Raw genomic sequence first — 18,895 nt, forward strand, 5'->3', positions numbered from 1 at the left:
CCCGAACACTTCTCTGACAGGAAACCTAAAAATAAGAAAAATATAATACGAATACACTAATATTAGGAGTACCTAAAGTATTGCCTCGTGGCGGAGTATTCTATTAACTTTCAACTGCTAAAAGATTGGAATTCCTTTGAACCTAAAGACTTGAGAGGTAGAGTAGAAATCTACTAAAAGTAAAGGGTGTGCATGTGTAGCCATGATATTTAGTAGTGCCTGTCAGCCTGTGTAATCCATAACCATCTCACACTTAGTTCCAAAGAAATTGTTATCCAACTGAAAATGAACAGATGCAATCACGTCACCAGTGTGTTCTGCTTTTGCCTTTTAGGAATACTATATATCAAAATAAGAACTGAATTACATTATCAAACTGACCTTGTCTATAATGATGCAAACTCTACCAAACATATTTTCTGGGATGGAATAGCACCTCAATACTTCTTGCAAGACCTATCAAATAACACATGATACATTCAATACAGAGAAACAAATCCAAATTACATAGAGTTGTTTAAGCTGAAACAGCACCATAAATGACATTCTTAAGAAGAAGAAATTGTATGACAGGCATTAACTCGAACTTATTTCCAAGGAGATTTGCCTAACTTCCGTCATACAAGAGAATTCGTTACTCATTGAACTCTACTCTTCCCACTTTTCTACTCAATTCCAAGACAAAACCACTCATAAGGTAATTTTTGATGTAGAGGAACTATGCAGAGAAAATATAAATCAGAATGTAAAAGTGAAAAAGTCATCTGATTTATCAAAATTTAATAAAAAGAAGTGATGTTATCATCAATTAATACACATGTTCCAGTAATATAGATGGTTAAAATATGTTAGCAAAATAATTTCAAATGAATTCCCATTTAGTAGCACCTAAGATTAGCTATCATAAAAGTATCTAACTATTATTTTGTAAGAAGATGACATAATCTAACTAATTAAAATAAGATGAGTGACTTACTAATTTGTAACAAAGTAGATTTTCCCTTTTTTCCCGGTTCGCACAAGCACTTTCCATATAACTGATTCCATGTAAACAACCAACCTCATCTACAGATGAGGAAGACGTTTTGTTAAAAATGACGTAGTCATTTAAACATTTTAGTGAAACACACTATGCTTCTCCTTCAATTTGTTGTTGTCTTTAATTGTTCAATTTTCTATGTATTGGTGTGTGAGTACTTGGGCTGATTGTCTCTTTCTTTTCTTTTTTTTATATAGTAAAGGAGATATTATATTATGTGTTTTTTTTAACTATGGAAATTTTATTACAAAAGTGAGAACTCCCGCTCAAGTAACAAAAAATAAATAGTCGTTGGACATAGTCCCAGTTTTGAGTGAGCATCCTTACTCCTTTACTACCTATCTAGCTCTAGCAATGATAGAAATCAAGCTTGGACAAAAATCTAGACAATTAAGGCTTCTTGGAAACATATTAGTATGTATCTTGGATTATTGATCTCACAATTGTAGACAACGTTCGTTTCTCCGTTATCCATAGTTTTCAAGTGATGAGCCAACATATGTACATCATCAAAGCTTGAAAGCGTTCTGGAAAATCTTTCACCAACCTTAGCTGATTAAACAACAGAAGGTTCTTTACTAGCCTGACTTGCCTTTTCAAGTAGCTGAGTATTGCTCTCGGATAACAGAGAATGAAGAGCATTTCCATATGGAAGCATCAAGGTCTGACAAAATAAATAAGTCAAAGCCACCAAAACCACTACAAAAAAGATTTAAGGTTCAAAAGCTAGCCCAATCTCTATATAAAGATAGATTTTGAAAAATATGTATTTTACACTATATTCAAGATGTACTGAAATTGAACTATCTACTACATAAGAGCTTGACTACAACAACAACAGATTCAATGAAAACATACAAAGTGGGGTTTGGAGAGAGTAGAGTATACACATACCTTTCCCCTAGCTTAGAGTGTAGAGAGGCTATTTCCTTAGTTCCTCAGCTCAAGGAAAAACAGTCCAGGAAAAGAATAATCAAAACTGAAAGCATACTAAAACATTTTGATCAGTAACTACAATTGCATCTTCAACAAATCGGAGTCATTTTCCATGGGTTTGATAACTAAATGATTGCTCTGTGGTTTTACCTCATCCTTCTCATTTATGCTCTCATCGATTTCACCGTCTTCACTCACATAACCGTTATCCACATATGCATGTTCATAGAATGGAAGAGTTTAATTAACATATTGTATGAATTAATCGAGTGTTACTCCTCCAGCTTGAGCAGTCATGACAGGGCCAATATACTAGGTAACCGATGAATACAATGTAAGTTGAAAGATAAGAAGCCCAAATCCTGAAACCGCCACCATTTCAGTATGGTTTGTTGTATATTCATAAACGAGTAGTAAAATTTGTAACGACCTGTTTAGTCGTTTTTGAGCAGTAGAGTTTATTCTGGTAATAACTGTCTGGGTCAACGGATCCCACGACAGACCGTTGAGGGGGTCTCATTCCAAAACACTTAGAATTCTGAAAAATTGGGTACTGAGGACATCACTCTTAACTTTGCGAGGACATGGCAAGATGGACCGTCGTGGGCACGACAGACCGTCACAGACCCTTTCATAAAATTTAGTCTCTTAACTTTGTGACGGAAGCAACAGGAAGGACCGTCGCAAGTACGACGGCCCGTCACAGACTGCGTTACCCTGACTGGGTCGGATTTCTGTTAAAAGTTTTAAGGGGCGTTTTGGACTATTCCTGTTTATAATCAGAAAGTTAGGGGTTTAATGTTAATAATGCAATTACTTGGGGATTAAAGGAGATAACCTTGGAATATATAGTGGGTTACTTTTACCATCTTTTATACTTAATTATATGGTAATTAGGGTAAAAGAAAAAGAGTTTGAATAAGGAAAAATAGAAAGAACGTAGAGAAGAAGGGAGAAACGAGCGAGAGAAAGAGAAGAACGAAGAGGAAAGCAAGTAATTGACAAACTAGATTGCTTGATCACGAATTCTTCTGTGGAGGTAGGTTATGGTTTATGCTATTTCGATGTAAAACTCTTAATAGCGAATGATATGTATTGGGTAATTTTGTAAAGTCTTCTATATGCTTAACTGTGTGCTTGCATGATATGATTATGTAATTGTGAACAATTAGCATGATGAGGCTGTTGAATCTTAAACCTTAAAACCTCTTTGTTAATGATGATGCCTTGATATAAAAGAAGGCTTGATGAACTAAAAGAATGAGGTTAGTGGATCGGGTGTCACGTTCCGACACCAGGATAGTAATAGTGGATCGGGTGTCACGTTCCAACACCAGGATAGTAATAGTGGAGTCGGTGTCACGTTCCGACAGCAGTTTAGTATTAATGGATCAGGGGTCACGTTCCGACACCAGGATAGTATGAGGAGGATCGGAGTGTCACGTTCCGACACCAGGATAGTAAAAAGAATGAATCTTGAATTATGTTAATATACTCAATTTAAAGAACCTGTTTCCCAAATGAGTATGGTGTGGAGGCTTGAGTCCTCATGGATGTGCTTGGGTTGTGCCCAATGGTTCTGGTACTTGTTGTTGTCACCTGTTAAGTGTTATGGTTGATTTAATTTTATTATCTGATATATATTGCTTTCTATTTAGAGTTGGCCGATGATATCTACTCAGTACTTGTGCTTGTACTGACCCCTACTTGTATGTTTTCTCCTTGTTATTTGTGGAGTGCAGCAAACGTACCATCGTCTTCAACTCAACCGCAACTCTAGCCAGTCTTCACCACGTCAGATTTCAGGGTGAGCTATTGTTCCTAGCTCGGACTGGATTCTCTCTCATTCATGTCTTGATATCCTTGAAGTTCGGACATGGACCATTTGTTTACTTATTTTAGCTTCTTAGATACTCTTAGATTTAGTAATTTGAGGATAGATGTTCTTGTGATGATGACTTCAAGGTTTTGGGGATAGTAATTGATAAACTTTAGAAGTTATTTAATTGATTTCGTTAATGAGTTTTAAGTCTTCCGCATTATTTTCTGTTTATTATGTTTGAAATGTTGGGGTTTAGATTGGTTGGCTCGCTCACATATGAGGGAAAGTGTGGGTGCCACTCGCGGCTTGTTTTGGGTCGTGACAAACTTGGTATCAGAGCATTAGGTTCGTTGGTCTCGTCACACAAGAACGAGTCTAGTAGAGTCTTGAGAAACGGTAGGGGGACGCCTTTACTTTTCATTGAGAGGCTACAAGACTTTAGGAAAATTTCATTCTTTCTTTCTTTCGTGCTATTACTTGGGTCCAATTGGTATCTAGGTGATACAAATTGGTATCTGACCATCTTCACTCTATTTCGCAGATGGTTAGAACTAGAGCAACAACCGTGCCAACACCAACACCGGCAAGAAAAGATGCGTCTGAGCCAGCCACTGGGGCTGTAGCCCGAAGTGGGGCAGTGACAAGAGGCCGTGGTAGAGGTCGCAGGAGGACGTCCTCTAGAGGAAGAGGACAAGCACCTGGCCCATCTAGTACTAGGGCGGTGACTCCTCCACCGACTGAGGAAGTAGTAAGAGAGGGTGAGGAAGGGGAGAATGAGCAAGTGCAGAATGAGGAATTACCACCCCAACCTACCCTAGGGATGATTAATCAAGTTCTTGCTTATCTTAGCGGGTTATCTGATCAGGGCCAGACACCTCCAGTGTTTTCTGCACCAGCACCTCAGGTTCCGGGAGCACAACATGCAGCTGCTGTGGCTCCCCGCATGGATGCCTCATTGGAAATAGGCACGTTTCCTCGGTTGACTACAGGGACTATAATGACAAGTGATCAGCATGAACTTTTCAGTAAGTTCTTGAAATTGAAACCTCCAATCTTCAAGGGTGCTAAATCTGAGGATGCCTATGATTTTCTGGTTGATTGTCATGAGCTACTACACAAGATGGGCATAGTAGAACGATTTGGTGTTGAGTTTGTAACCTATTAGTTTCAGGGAAATGCCAAAATGTGGTGGCGATCGTATGTTGAGTGTCAACCGGCACAAGCACCACCTATGACTTGGGCATCATTCTCTAGATTGTTTATGGAGAAGTATATACCCCGGACTTTGAGGGATAGGAGGAGAGATGAGTTCCTGAGCCTAGAGTAAGGCAGGATATCAGTTACTGTGTATGAGGCTAAGTTTCGTGCATTATCTAGGTATGCCACCCAGCTTTGCTTCAGTCCACAAGAGCAGATTCGCCGTTTCGTGAAAGGGTTGAGGTACGATTTGCGGATTTCAGCCTTACAGGTAGCTGCTGCAGCAAAATCCTTTCAGGAGGTGTTAGATTTTGTGATAGAAGTGGAGGGAGTGAAGCCAGACGACTTCACCATGGCATCGACATCTAAGAAGTTTCGTAAAGGAGATGAGTTTAATGGTTCTTACTCCAGAGGACAGGGTTCAGGAGGTTACCCAGCCCGACCTATTCAGTCGTCACTGCAGGCTGTAGCTGGGGGTCCACCGCAGACCGATCAACATTTCTCTGAGTCTGGAGGTTACCCCCAGACTTCATCATTCTCACAGAGACCTATGTTTGAACCTAGAGAGTGTTACAGATGTGTGGAAACTGGACATTATTAAGAGGTATTGTCCAAAACAGAGTTACAGACCCCCAATAGTCAGAGATAGAGGTGGTCATGGAAGAGGCCGCTATTCGGGAAGACGTGGTGGCCGAGGTAATAGTGGTCACCAAAACGGCTGGGGTGACGGGCAAACTGTAGCTTCTGCAGCGCAACATGGTAAGGGCAACGGGCAGACATGTGATAGGGCCCATTGTTATGCTTTCCCTGGGAGATCTGAAGCGGAGACATCTGATGCCGTTATCACAGGTAATCTTTTGATTTGTGATTGCATGGCTTCTGTATTGTTTGATCCTGGATCCACATTTTCATATGTATCTTCCTCATTTGCTACTGGTCTTAATTTACATAGTGAATTGCTTGACATGCCTATTCGTGTTTCCACTCCGGTGGGTGAGTCTGTGATAGCTGAAAAAGTGTATAGGTCTTGTCTTGTGACTTTTATGGGGAGCAATACTCATGTAGACTTGGTTATCATAGAAATGGTTGATTTCGATGTAATTCTGGGTATGACTTGGCCTTCTCCAAACTTTGCAATCTTAGATTGTAATGCCAAAACTGTGACATTGGCCAAACGTGGGATAGATTCGTTAGTCTGGGAGGGTGACTACACTTCCACTACAGTTCGTATCATCTCCTTTCTTCGTGCCAAGAAAATGGTTAGTAAGGGTTGTTTAGCTTTCTTGGCACACCTCAGGGATGATACTACCCAAGTACCTTCAATTGAGTCGGTTTCGATAGTCCGTGAGTTTCTGGATGTGTTTTCTGCAGACCTTCTTGGTATGCCACCAGATAGAGATATTGATTTCTGTATTGATCTGGAGCCGGGTACTCGCCCCATTTCCATACCCCCTTATAGGATGGCTCCCGCTGAGTTTAGGGAGTTAAAGGCCCAACTCCTGGAGTTGTTAGGGAAAGGCTTTATTAGACCAAGTGCATCCCCTTGGGGTGATCCTGTTTTGTTTGTGAAGAAGAAGGATGGAAGTTTTCGGATGTGCATTGACTACAGACAACTGAATAAGGTAACTGTTTACAACAAGTATCCTCTTCCTCACATCGATGATTTGTTCGATCAGTTAAAAGGTGGTTGTACCTTCTCAAAAATCAATTTGAGATCTGGCTATCATCAATTGAAAATACGGGCAATGGATGTACCCAAGACTGCTTTTCGGACCAGGTATGGGCATTATGAGTTCTTAGTAATATCTTTTGGGCTTACGCATGCCCCTGCTGCTTTCATGAGCTTGATGAATGGGATTTTTAAGCCATATTTAGACCTCTTTGACATTTTATTCATTGATGATATATTGGTATACTCAAAGAGCAAGAAAGAACATGAGGAGCACTTGAGAATGGTATCGGAAATGTTGAGGGAGAAAGAGCTTTATGCCAAATTCTCTTAGTGTGAGTTTTGGCTAGATTCAGTGTCCTTCTTGGGGCATGTGGTTTCTAAGGATGGAGTGATGGTGGATCCTTCCAAGATTGAAGCAGTGAAGAATTGGGTAAGACCTACTAATGTTACAGAGGTAAGGAGCTTCGTTGGTTTAGCTAGCTACTACCGTTGATTTGTCAAGGGATTTTCTTCCATTGCTTCCCAATTGACAAACTTGACTAAGCAGAGTGTTCCATTTGTATGGTCGAACGAGTGTGAAGAAAGCTTTCAGAAGCTCAAGACTTTGTTGACTACTGTACCAATTCTTACCCTACCAGTGGAAGGTAAGAATTTCATTGTTTATTGTGATGCATCCTATTCGGGTTTGGGTGCGGTGCTAATGCAAGAGAAGAATGTAATTGCTTATGCTTTGAGGCAATTAAAGGTGCATGAACGTAATTATCCGACCCATGATTTGGAGTTGGCTGCGGTAGTGTTTGCATTAAAGCAATGGAGACATTATCTATATGGGGTTAAATGTGAAGTCTATATCGATCATCGTAGTTTACAGTATGTCTTTACTCAGAAAGATTTGAACTTGAGATAGAGGATATGGATGGAACTACTGAAGGACTATGATATCACTATCTTGTATCATATGTGAAAAGCTAATGTTGTGGCAGATGCTTTAAGTAGAAAGGCAGGGAGCATGGGAAGTCTAGCCCACTTGCAGGTTTCTAGACGCCCATTGGCTAGAGAGGTTCAGACTCTGGCTAATGACTTTATGAGGCTAGAAGTAAATGAGAAGGGAGGATTTTTGGCCTGGGTGGAGGCAAGATCTTCCTTTCTTGATAAGATTAAAGGAAAGCAGTTCACCGATGAGAAACTGATCCGGATCCGAGATAGGTGTTGCGAGGAAAGGCTAAAGAAGCAAAAATCTATGAGGAAGGTGTTTTGAGAATTAAGGGAAGGGTATGTGTACCCCGCGTCGATGATTTGATTCACACTATTCTTACGGAGGCTCATAGTTCAATGTATTCTATACATCCTGGTGCAACCAAGATGTATCGTGACCTAAAGCAACATTTTTGGTGGAGTAGGATGAAGCGTGACATTGTTGATTTTGTTGCTCAATGCTCGAATTTTCAGCAAGTAAAGTTTGAACACCAGAGGCCTGGAGGGACACTTCAGAGAATGCCCATTCCTGAATGGAAGTGGGAGAGAATTTCAATGGACTTCGTGGTTGGTCTTTCAAAGACAATGGGTAAGTATGACTCCATATGGGTAATTGTTGACAGATTAACTAAGTATGCTCATTTCATTCCGGTCAAGGTGACTTATAATGCAGAGAAGTTATTCAAACTTTACATCTCAGAAATTGTTCGATTGCATGGAGTTCCACTCTCCATCATATCAGATAGAGGTACGCAGTTTACTTCTAAGTTTTGGAAAACATTGCATGCGGAATTAGGTACTAGGTTGGACCTTAGTACTGCATTTCACCCTCAGACCGATGGTCAGTCTGAGCGAACGATTCAGGTGTTGGAAGATATTCTTTGTGCATGTGTGATAGAATTTGGTGGTCATTGGGATAACTTCTTACCCTTAACAGAGTTCTCATACAACAATAGCTATCACTCAAGTATTGATATGGCCCCATTTGAGGCACTGTATGGGAGAAGGTGTAGGTCTCCCATTGGGTGGTTTGATGCATTTGAAGTTAGACCTTGGGGTGCTGACCTTCTGAGGGAATCGTTAGATTAAGTGAAATGCATTCAAGAAAAGCTTTTAGCAGCTCAAAGTAGACAGAAAGAATATGCAGATCGAAAGGTTAGAGACTTGGAGTTTATGGAGGGTGAACAAGTCTTACTGAAGGTTTCACTCATGAAAGGGGTGATGCGGTTTGATAAGCGAGGTAAGCTTAGTTCGAGGTATATTGGTCCATTTGAAGTTCTGAAGCGCGTGGGGGAGGTAGCTTATGAATTAGACTTACCCCCAGGGCTGTCAGGAGTGGATCCGGTATTTCATGTGTTTATGTTGAAAAGATACCATGGGGATGGAAACTACATCATTCTTTGGGATTCAGTTCGTCTTGATGAGAATTTGTCTTATGTGGAGGAGCCTGTTGCTATTTTAGACAGAGAAGTCCGCAAGTTGAGGTCAAGAGAGATTGCATCCATCATGGTTCAGTGGAAGAATCGGCCCGTTGAAGAGTCCACTTTGGAGAAGGAGTCTGATATGCAAGAAAGATACCCACACCTGTTTTCAGATCTAGGTACTCCCTTTCGCCCTTATTTTTATTCTTGTGATCGTTCGAGGACAAACGATGGGTAAATTGGTATCTATTGTCATGACCTGTTTAGTCGTTTTTGAGCAGTAGAGTTTATTCTGGTAATAACTGTCTAGGTCCACAGATCCCACGACGGACCATCATGGGCACGATGTACCGTCGAGGGGGTCTCATTCCAAAACACTTAGAATTCTGAAAAATTGGGTACTGAGAACAACTCTCTGAACTTCGCGACGACATGGCAGGACGGACCGTCGTGGGCACGACGGACCGTCGTGGGCACGACGGACCGTCACAGACCCTTTAATGAAATTTAGTCTCTGAACTTTGTGACGGACGCAGCAGGACGAACCGTCGCAGGAACGACGGCCCGTCACAGACTGCGTAACCTTGACTGGGTCGGATTTCTGTTAAAAGTTGTAAGGGGCGTTTTGGACTATTCCTGCTTATAATCATAAAGTTAGGGGTTTAATGTTAATAATTCAATTACTTGGGGGTTAAAGGAGATAACCTTGGAATAAATAGTGGGTTACTTTTACCATCTTTTATACTTAATTATATGGTAATTAGGGTAAAATCAAAAGAGTTTGAATAAGGAAAAATAGAAAGAACAGAGAGAAGAAGGGAGAAACGAGCGAGATAAAGAGAAGAACGAAGAGGAAAGCAACGCATTGACAAAGTAGATTGCTTGATCACGAATTCTTCGGTGGAGGTAGGTTATGGTTAATGCTATTTTGTAGTAAAACTCTTAATAGCGAATGATATGTATTGGGTAATTTTGTAAAGTCTTCTATATGCTTAATTGTGTGCTTGCATGATATCATTATGTAATTGTGATGAATTAGCATGATGAGGCTGTTGAATCTTAAACCTTAAAACCTCTTTGTTAATGATGATGCCTTGGCATAAAAGAAGGCTTGATGAACTAAAAGAATGAGGTTAGTGGATCGGGTGTCACGTTCCGACACCAGGATAGTAATAGTTGATCGGGTGTCACGTTTCGATACCAGGATAGTAATAGTGGATCGGGTGTCACGTTCTGACACCAGGATAGTATTAATGGATCGGGTGTCACGTTCCAACACCAGGATAGTATGAGGAGGATCAGAGTGTTACGTTCGACACCAGGATAGTAAAAAGAATGAATCTTGAATTATGTTAATATACTCAATTTAAAGAACCTGTTTCCCAAATGAGTATGGTGTGGAGGCTTGAGTCCTCATGGATGTGCTTGGGTTGTGCCCAATGGTTATGGTACTTGTTGTTGTCACCTGTTAAGTGTTATGGTTGATTTTATGTTATTATCTGATATATATTGCTTTCTATTTTGAGTTGGCCGATGATATCTACTCAGTACTTGTGCTTGTACTGACCCCTACTTGTATGTTTCTCCTTGTTATTTGTGGAGTGCAGCAAACACACCGTCGTCTTCAACTCAACCGCAACTCTAGCCATTCTTCACCACGTCAGATTTCAGGGTGAGCTATTGTTCCTAGCTCGGACTGGATTCTCTATCATTCATGTCTTGATGTCCTTGAAGTTCGGACATGGACCATTTGTTTACTTATTTTAGCTTCTTAGATACTCTTAGATTTAGTAATTTGAGGAAAGATGTTCTTGTGATGATGACTTCCAGGTTTTGGGGATAGTAATTGATAAACTTTAGAAGTTATTTAATTGATTTCGTTAATGAGTTTTAAGTCTTCCGCATTATTTTTCTGTTTATTATGTTTGAAATGTTGGGGTTTAGATTGGTTGGTTCGCTCACATAGGAGTAAAAGTGTGGGTGCCACTCGCGGCTCGTTTAGGGTCGTTACAAAATTACGATGAAATTGTCTTGCACCTGATATTGATAGTACCTCACCAACATCAGCAGTTGAATAACTTAAGCCCCAAAATTTTCTAGAGTTAACAGCCCTTAATGAGAAAATATGTACAAGCAAATACGTTTCGAATGAATGTGAGAAATGAAAGAACGTCTGTGTGTTTTCTCAAAGGAACGTCCCTGAGTCTGATCTGCTACTCTTAGAATGATACTTATTAGTGATATATTAAGGTATACCTCTGAGTACGCCATATAATGAAGAGCGAAAACGCAGTATGATATGATAGATGACATCAACGGCCAGTTCTTAAAAAGATTTTCTTTTGGGGCTAATTCATTTTCGTCTTTTGTATCTGATGCAGCCTCTAGAGCCTTGTAAGTATCTTGACGCGGCCTTTCTGAATCATGGTTATGTAATGTTTCCTGCAGTTCATGAGCTGTAAGGATGAAATCTACCAATCTTCCAGCTCAACGACTAAAGATGGGAAACCAGAGAAGCCAGAGGATAAAGCAGAGAAAGACGAATGGATTAATATGGTTCGAGAAACAAGGAAAGAGCTGTCTAAACAGATCTCACTCTCGTCTCTCAGAAACATTGCAACACTAAAGCAATATGGTATCTGAAACGATATATATACATGATCATCTATCCATTAAACATTACGCAAAATTAAATTTTTCTCATTTGGTGAAACTTTGATTGTTAACCTGAACGGAAATAAGATTTAACAGAAATAGTATGTATCTTGACAAGACGCGTAAGGAATTAACATAATCATATAGCTAGATTTACCGGAATCCAAAATGAACCAACAGCCAAAACCAAGGCGAACACTTATATGCAAAGGCAAGGCAAGAAATAGGGAAATCTGCAAAAAACATCAAAAGTTGGAGCCATGAAACACTTCAGTCTTCAACAAACCGAAGAAGATGTTATAATCCTGAAAAACAAAAGAGCAAATTACCTCCAAAATAATGAACCCTTTGAGAACAAGTCTGGATATTTCTCTGCAGGCTAACAAAAATACAAACATTTTGAGAACAAACATGCATGTTGTATTACAACTTATCATAAAATGACTAACTCTTTATCACTAGCAAACTTACTTGAGCAAGAAAACCTCCTAAAGCTGGGCCAATAACCAATCCAATTCCCCATGCACTACTAATCTAAAAGATAACAAAAATATCAACAAAAATTCCAATGACATTCCTAGTACCCGATATTGGTCATATGTTAGAATTACTTAGAAATCATTTACATCACAGAGAAGCAAGGACATATATTACCGTTGACATTCCTAGTGCTTGATATTCTTCACGAAAAATCTTAGCAGCATATGCCTAAACATAAAAGGTAAGTATGCTAATAGAATAACTGAGGATACGCGGTATTTAATCGTATAACAAAATACCTTTATTTGTCCAAGCAAACCATTTAAACTACCAAGAAGAAATCTTGTTACAACAGCCATCCAAAAGTTGGTACTAAGACCAAAAAGAGTATTGAAAACAACCCTGAATTCAAATCAAACCCGAAAATATATATAAACGCATTGATATTGAAATGAAGGAAATCGAAATGTAAATAGTTCTATTAAGATTAGACATACGTACACTACAGAGGTTCCGAAAATTATAACTGGTTTTCGTCCATAACGGTCAGCCACAACACCCCAAAAGGAAGATGTTAAAGTTCTTCCAAACATAAATGCAGAACCTTCGTCATTTAAGGAGATTTGTAAATATTTTTGAACAGAATGCCTATGTAAATATATATATATATATATATATATATATATATATATTGTCACGACCCAACCCGATGGGCCGTGACTAGTGCCCGTTTTGGACACACACATACAACCCTGCTAAGTATAACCAACTGAAACTAAGACAATATGGAATTTAATCAAATCAAGCCAACCCCAACATCATATATATATAAGAGGACATGTCTCATAAGGAGTCATAACCATTCAACCATAAAGGATACGCGAGCCGACAAGGCCGCCACTATTCAAAGCATAATAACATACGTATGCCGACAAGGCTGCCACTACACAATACACAATGACGAACGCAGCCGACAAGGCTGCCCCTGTACAAGCGTACATCCCAAACAAACCATGTCCAGACCATTATCCAAAACATATATATACAACCCACATAATGTCCACAGACCTCTAAGAGTACATTAGTGAAACTCGACGGGACAGGGCCCCACCATACCCATAGATGAGCAAAAGACTACACAAAAGTTATGTACCAAAACGACTGGGCTCCGGAACAGTGGAGCTCTCCAAATCAGTAGAGTAGATATCCTAGGCGGGAGGATCACCGAACTGTGCGTCTACACCTGCGGGCATGAAATGCAGCCCCCCGAGGAAAGGGGGGTCAGTACGAACAATGTACTGAGTATGTAAAGCATAAGGTAAAGATGACAGGATACCAATATGGCAAGTCGAAACAAAATATCACTACACATATACCCTTTTAAGTGAAAATCATGCATATATTTAACATTTAAGGTGCCCAGCTTCCCTAGTAAGGGGCTCGGCAAAATAATCATCACGTCATCTCCGTCATCATCATCATCATAGCCATCCTCATCAGCAATCATATATATAATATACATACCCGGCCCTCTAGTGAGGAACTCGGTGACATATGCAAGAAACTCCGCACGAACATTACCCGGCCCGGGACTCGGTGAAATGATAAATGACTCTATGCACGAGCAGAATATTATGAGCAACCATATGCAATTAAAATCATTTCTTATAACTCAATAGAACAATCAACGTGAACCAGCAAGGAGTATTACCAAAGATTGATGTTTTATCAAGATTATGAACCTTTAATATGATATGGAAACGTAAAATCACAATGACTCTAAGAAGCATTACCATAGATATTAGAGATCATCATAGCCTTAGACATATCCGATATATAGAGGAATAATTGTGGAAGCAAGAATATACGTCACCTAGACGCTCTAGAGGTAAGTATCAAATCTGTCCGTTATTCGCTTATTTTTAAAAGTCATGCCAAGCAAAGAAAGAAGGGACAGCGTTACATACCGTATAATCGAGCCGCACGTCCAATATTTACTGCTCAAGCTATTAATCTATAACAAGCAACAATCGTGCCGCAATTAGATAAACATCGTGCTTTACTTTCATGTAAGCTAGCTGATAATCTAACGAAAATTCGGTAGCACCTCCCCTATTTTCCTTACTTCGTCCAAATACGACAACAATCCAAATTATCCACAGCAATACCAATAACACATATAACCCAAAGAATCATATTAAACAACCCCCTCCCCAAAACAGTTCCGTCTTGGCAACCATAGCAGCGAAGCAACGACACACCGAGCGATAACTCATTTTATAATTCGCAACACATCTACCTTATCGTATTCATCCTTTGGAGTATATACTCATAATCATATTCAACATATACATAATGCCAAAACAGAATTTTCCTGCAGTTTGCTTTAATAAAAACAGCCCAAGCACCAACACGACACCACTAATAATCCGATTATGGTTTCCATTCATACTTAGCACATTCAATAACTAAAACAAACTTCCTAAGCTACTGGTCATGCCCCCTTCTTAAAATTAATGGATAATTAACAAGGGTATTATAAAGAATTAACACACCAAACAAGGAGATTACTAACCAAATTATTTGCAGCTGCTGGCCAAGAATTGCAGGGTTGGTTTCTCCATTTCCATGGCTGCCTAAGACAAGTGGTGAAGAAGAAGATGATATGCAGCAATGCATTTCACCACTTTATTTAGAATGGAATAGATTTCTCCACCTCATTTAATAGTATGAAGTGGAGGCAGCCCCCCTCTACACCTGTCCACTAAGGCCAGCCCACAATCTTATCCCTTTTTAATTTTTGCCTTGAGTGGTGGGGCCCACTAGATTAAATTAATCCTAATCAGCCACCAATTATGAGTGGTGGGGCCCATTGGATTAAATCAATCCAAATTAGCCACTAATTAATCCCTCACTTAAAGTTAATGGCACTTACATTAGCCAACTAATACTTGATATCACATTTGGAAATAACATCCTTGCCTAATATTTCTTTACGTCTTCTAGATCACGATGCGCACTATGTATAAAAAAAATACGAGTCATAACATCCTTCCCCCCTTAGGAACATTCGTCCTCGAATGTTAAGTTAGCGTCTTGCAAAAACAAATTCCAGCGAGGTCTCTCTAAAAGTTATACCTATCAACCTACATTCCGTAACTTATATATGTCTCACAGCTACATAATCTCATTATCTATCAATATAGTCAAGCTAGGAATTGAATTACCTGCAGGTACGGGGAACAAGTAAGGATACTTATTCTTCATTTCGTTTTCCGCTTCCCAAGTCATCTCCTCCCTATTGTTATTTTGCCACAACACTTTGACGGAAGCCACATCCTTAGTACGTAACCTTCTAACCTGACAATCAAGTATAGCCACGGGTTTCTCCTCAAATGACAACTCCTCTGTTACCTGAATATCATCTACAGGGAATACTCTAGAAGTATCACCAATACATTTACGTAGCATCGATACATGGAAGACTGGATGTACCGCCTCCAAATCAGATGGTAGATCCAACTCATAGGCAACCTTGCCTATCCTACGAACAATCTGATAAGGCCCAATGTATCTCGGACTGAGCTTCCCCTTCCTGCCGAATCTCATCACACCCCTCATGGGTGATACCTTCAGGAATACCCTGTCACCAATCTGAAACTCCAAATCTCGACGCCGATTATCTGCATATGACTTTTGTCGACTCTGGGCTGCTAATAATCTTTCTTGAATAAGCTTCACCTTGTCAACAGCTTGCTGAATCACATCCGGGCCTATTAACTTAGTTTCGCCAACATCAAACCAACCAATAGGTGATCTGCACTTCCTCCCATATAAGGCCTTGTACGGTGCTATCTGGATACTAGAATGGTAGCTATTATTATAGGCAAACTCAATGAGCGGCAAGTGGTCATCTCAGCTGCCTTTGAAGTCAATAATACAGGCCCGCAACATATCTTCTAGTGTCTGAATAGTACGCTCATCCTGCCCATCAGTCTGAGGGTGAAATGTTGTGCTAAGGTTCACCTGTGTCCCCAATCCCTTCTGAAACGATCTCTAAAAGTTGGCTGTAAATTGAGCTCCTTTGTCTGATATAATGGACGTGGGAAACCCATGAAGTCTCACTATCTCCCTGACATATAACCTCGCATAATCTTCAGCCGAATAAGTAGTCCTGACTGGAGGAAAATGGGCCGATTTCATCAGCCTATCTACAATAACCCAATAGAGTCATACTTCCGTTGAGTGCGAGGTAAGCCTGTAATGAAGTCCATATTAATCATCTCCCATTTCCAAGTCGGGATCTCTATCTCCTGTAATAATCCACCAGGCTTTTGATGTTCGATCTTGACTTGTTGACAATTTGGGCACTGAGCAACAAACTCCTCTATGTCCTCTTTCATGCCATCCCACCAATATAAGCATCTGAGGTCATGATACATTTTTGTTGACCCTGGGTGAATAGAATAACGGGCAGAGTGTGCCTCTCCCATAACCTGCCGTCGTAGCCCCGCAGTATCGGGTACACACAATCTGCCTTCATATCGTAACACTCCGTCAGGTGTAACCTTAAATGGGGTCTTTTCTTTTTAAAGAGTTGCATCTCTATACTGTGCCAGAATAGGGTCCTTATATTGGTGTCTCTTTACCTCATCTATGATTGAGGACTCAGCAACCTCTCGAATAGAAACTCCACTATCTTCCGAATTAGCTAGACGGACTCCAAGGCTGGATAGCCGCTGAATCTCCCAAACCATATCCCTCTCTTCTGGTTGTACATCTGTCAAGCTACCCATGGACTTACGGCTAAGAGCATCTGCTACAACATTCGCTTTCCCTGGATGATATAAAATATCAACATCATAATCCTTTAGAAACTCTAACCACCGCCTCTGTCGTAAGTTCAGCTCCTTCTGTTTAAAGATATATTGGAGACTCTTATGATCTGTATAGATGTCCACATGGACACCATATAAATAATGTCTCCATATCTTCAAGGCATGAACCACGACCGCTAACTCCAGATCGTGAGTAGGATAGTTCTTTTCATGCTTCCTAAGTTGTCGGGAGGCATAGGCTATAACTTTGCCATGCTGCATCAATACACATCCTAGCCCAACACCCAAAGAATCACAATAAATAACATAGCCGTCTGGTCCCTCCGGAAGAGTTAGGACTAGAGCTGTAGTCAATTTGTCTTTCAATAGCTGCAAGCTTCGCTCACAAGCATCTGTCCACTGGAACTTGGCTGCCTTTTGAGTTAGCCTTGTCAAAGGCGCTGAACTTGAGGCAAACTTTTCTATGAATCTCCTGTAATATCCTGCTAACCCCAAAAAACTGCGTACCTCAGTAGGTGTCGTAGGTCTGGGCCAAGTCTTTACTACCTCAATCTTCTGTGTGTCTACCCGAATACCATCAGCTCCAATAATATGCCCCAAGAATGCCATTGAAGTCAACCAGAACTCGCACTTAGAAAATTTAGCATACAACTTCTGGTGCTGAAGCACCCTAAGTACCGTCCTTAAATGATCTGCATGCTCCTCTTCTGAACGTGAATAGGCCAGAATATCGTCTATAAATACAATAACAAACATATCAAGGAATGGTTTAAATACTCGATTCATTAAATCCATGAACACTGCTAGAGCATTAGTCAGCCCAAAAGACAGCACTCTAAACTCATAATGCCCATATCGGGTCTGGAATGCCGTCTTTGGAATATCTGCCTCCCTTACCCGCACCTGATGATAACCTGAACGCAAGTCTATCTTTGAAAAACACTTTGCACCCTTCAACTGGTCAAATAGATCGTCAATCCTTGGGAGGGGATACCTGTTCTTTATTGTTACTTTGTTCAACTGCCTATAATCAATGCACATCCACAGCGACCCATCCTTCTTCCTCACAAACAGTACCGGTGCTCCCCAAGGTGACGTACTAGGCCTGATGAAGCCCTTTTCTAGCAAATCCCTCAATTGCTCTTTCAATTCTTTCAACTCACCAGGTGCCATTCTATAAGGAGGTATAGATATAGGCTGGGTATCTGGCAGTACATCTATAGTAAACTCTATCTCCCGTTCTGGAGGAAGGCCTGGAAGTTCCTCGGGGAATACATCGGGAAATTCATTAACTACAGGGACTGATTGAAGAGTCGGCGCCTCTGCCTTTATGTCATGCACCCGAATCAGATGGTAAATATAGCCTTTTCTTACCATCTTCCCGGCCTTGAGGTATGAAATGAAATTACCTTTCGGCGATACTGTACTTCCCTTCCACTCTATAATCGGTTCCCCTGGAAATTGAAATCGAACTATCTTTCCTCTGCAATCAACATTAGCATAACAAGCAGCCAACCAATCCATACCCATGATAATATCAAACTCAATCATATTTAACTCTATTAGATCTGCCACGGTACGACGACTATATATAACTACTGAACAATTCCTATATACTCGCGTAGCTATGACAAAATCTCCTACAGGTGTAGCTACCTCAAATGGTTCTATAAACTCAGACTCTATTCCGATCCTACTAACAACAAAGGGAGATATATATGATAAGGTGGAACCTGGGTCTATCAATGCATACACACTTCGGGAGAATAGTGATAATATACCTGTGATCACATTAGGTGACGCCTCCTGATCTTGCCTATTAGTCAAAGCATATATATGGTTTGAGGGACCGCTAGAACT

General features: G+C 40.3%; 1 pseudogene; it reads right to left on the reverse strand.

The window, feature by feature from the left end:
* Nucleotides 1-222: 222 nt before the first annotated feature.
* LOC101267498 (protein ZINC INDUCED FACILITATOR-LIKE 1-like) lies at nt 223-12,790 on the reverse strand (annotated as a pseudogene).
* Nucleotides 12,791-18,895: the final 6,105 nt, after the last annotated feature.

Source organism: Solanum lycopersicum, chromosome 12 (assembly GCF_036512215.1).
Source record: "Solanum lycopersicum chromosome 12, SLM_r2.1".
Taxonomy (NCBI): Eukaryota; Viridiplantae; Streptophyta; class Magnoliopsida; order Solanales; family Solanaceae; genus Solanum; species Solanum lycopersicum.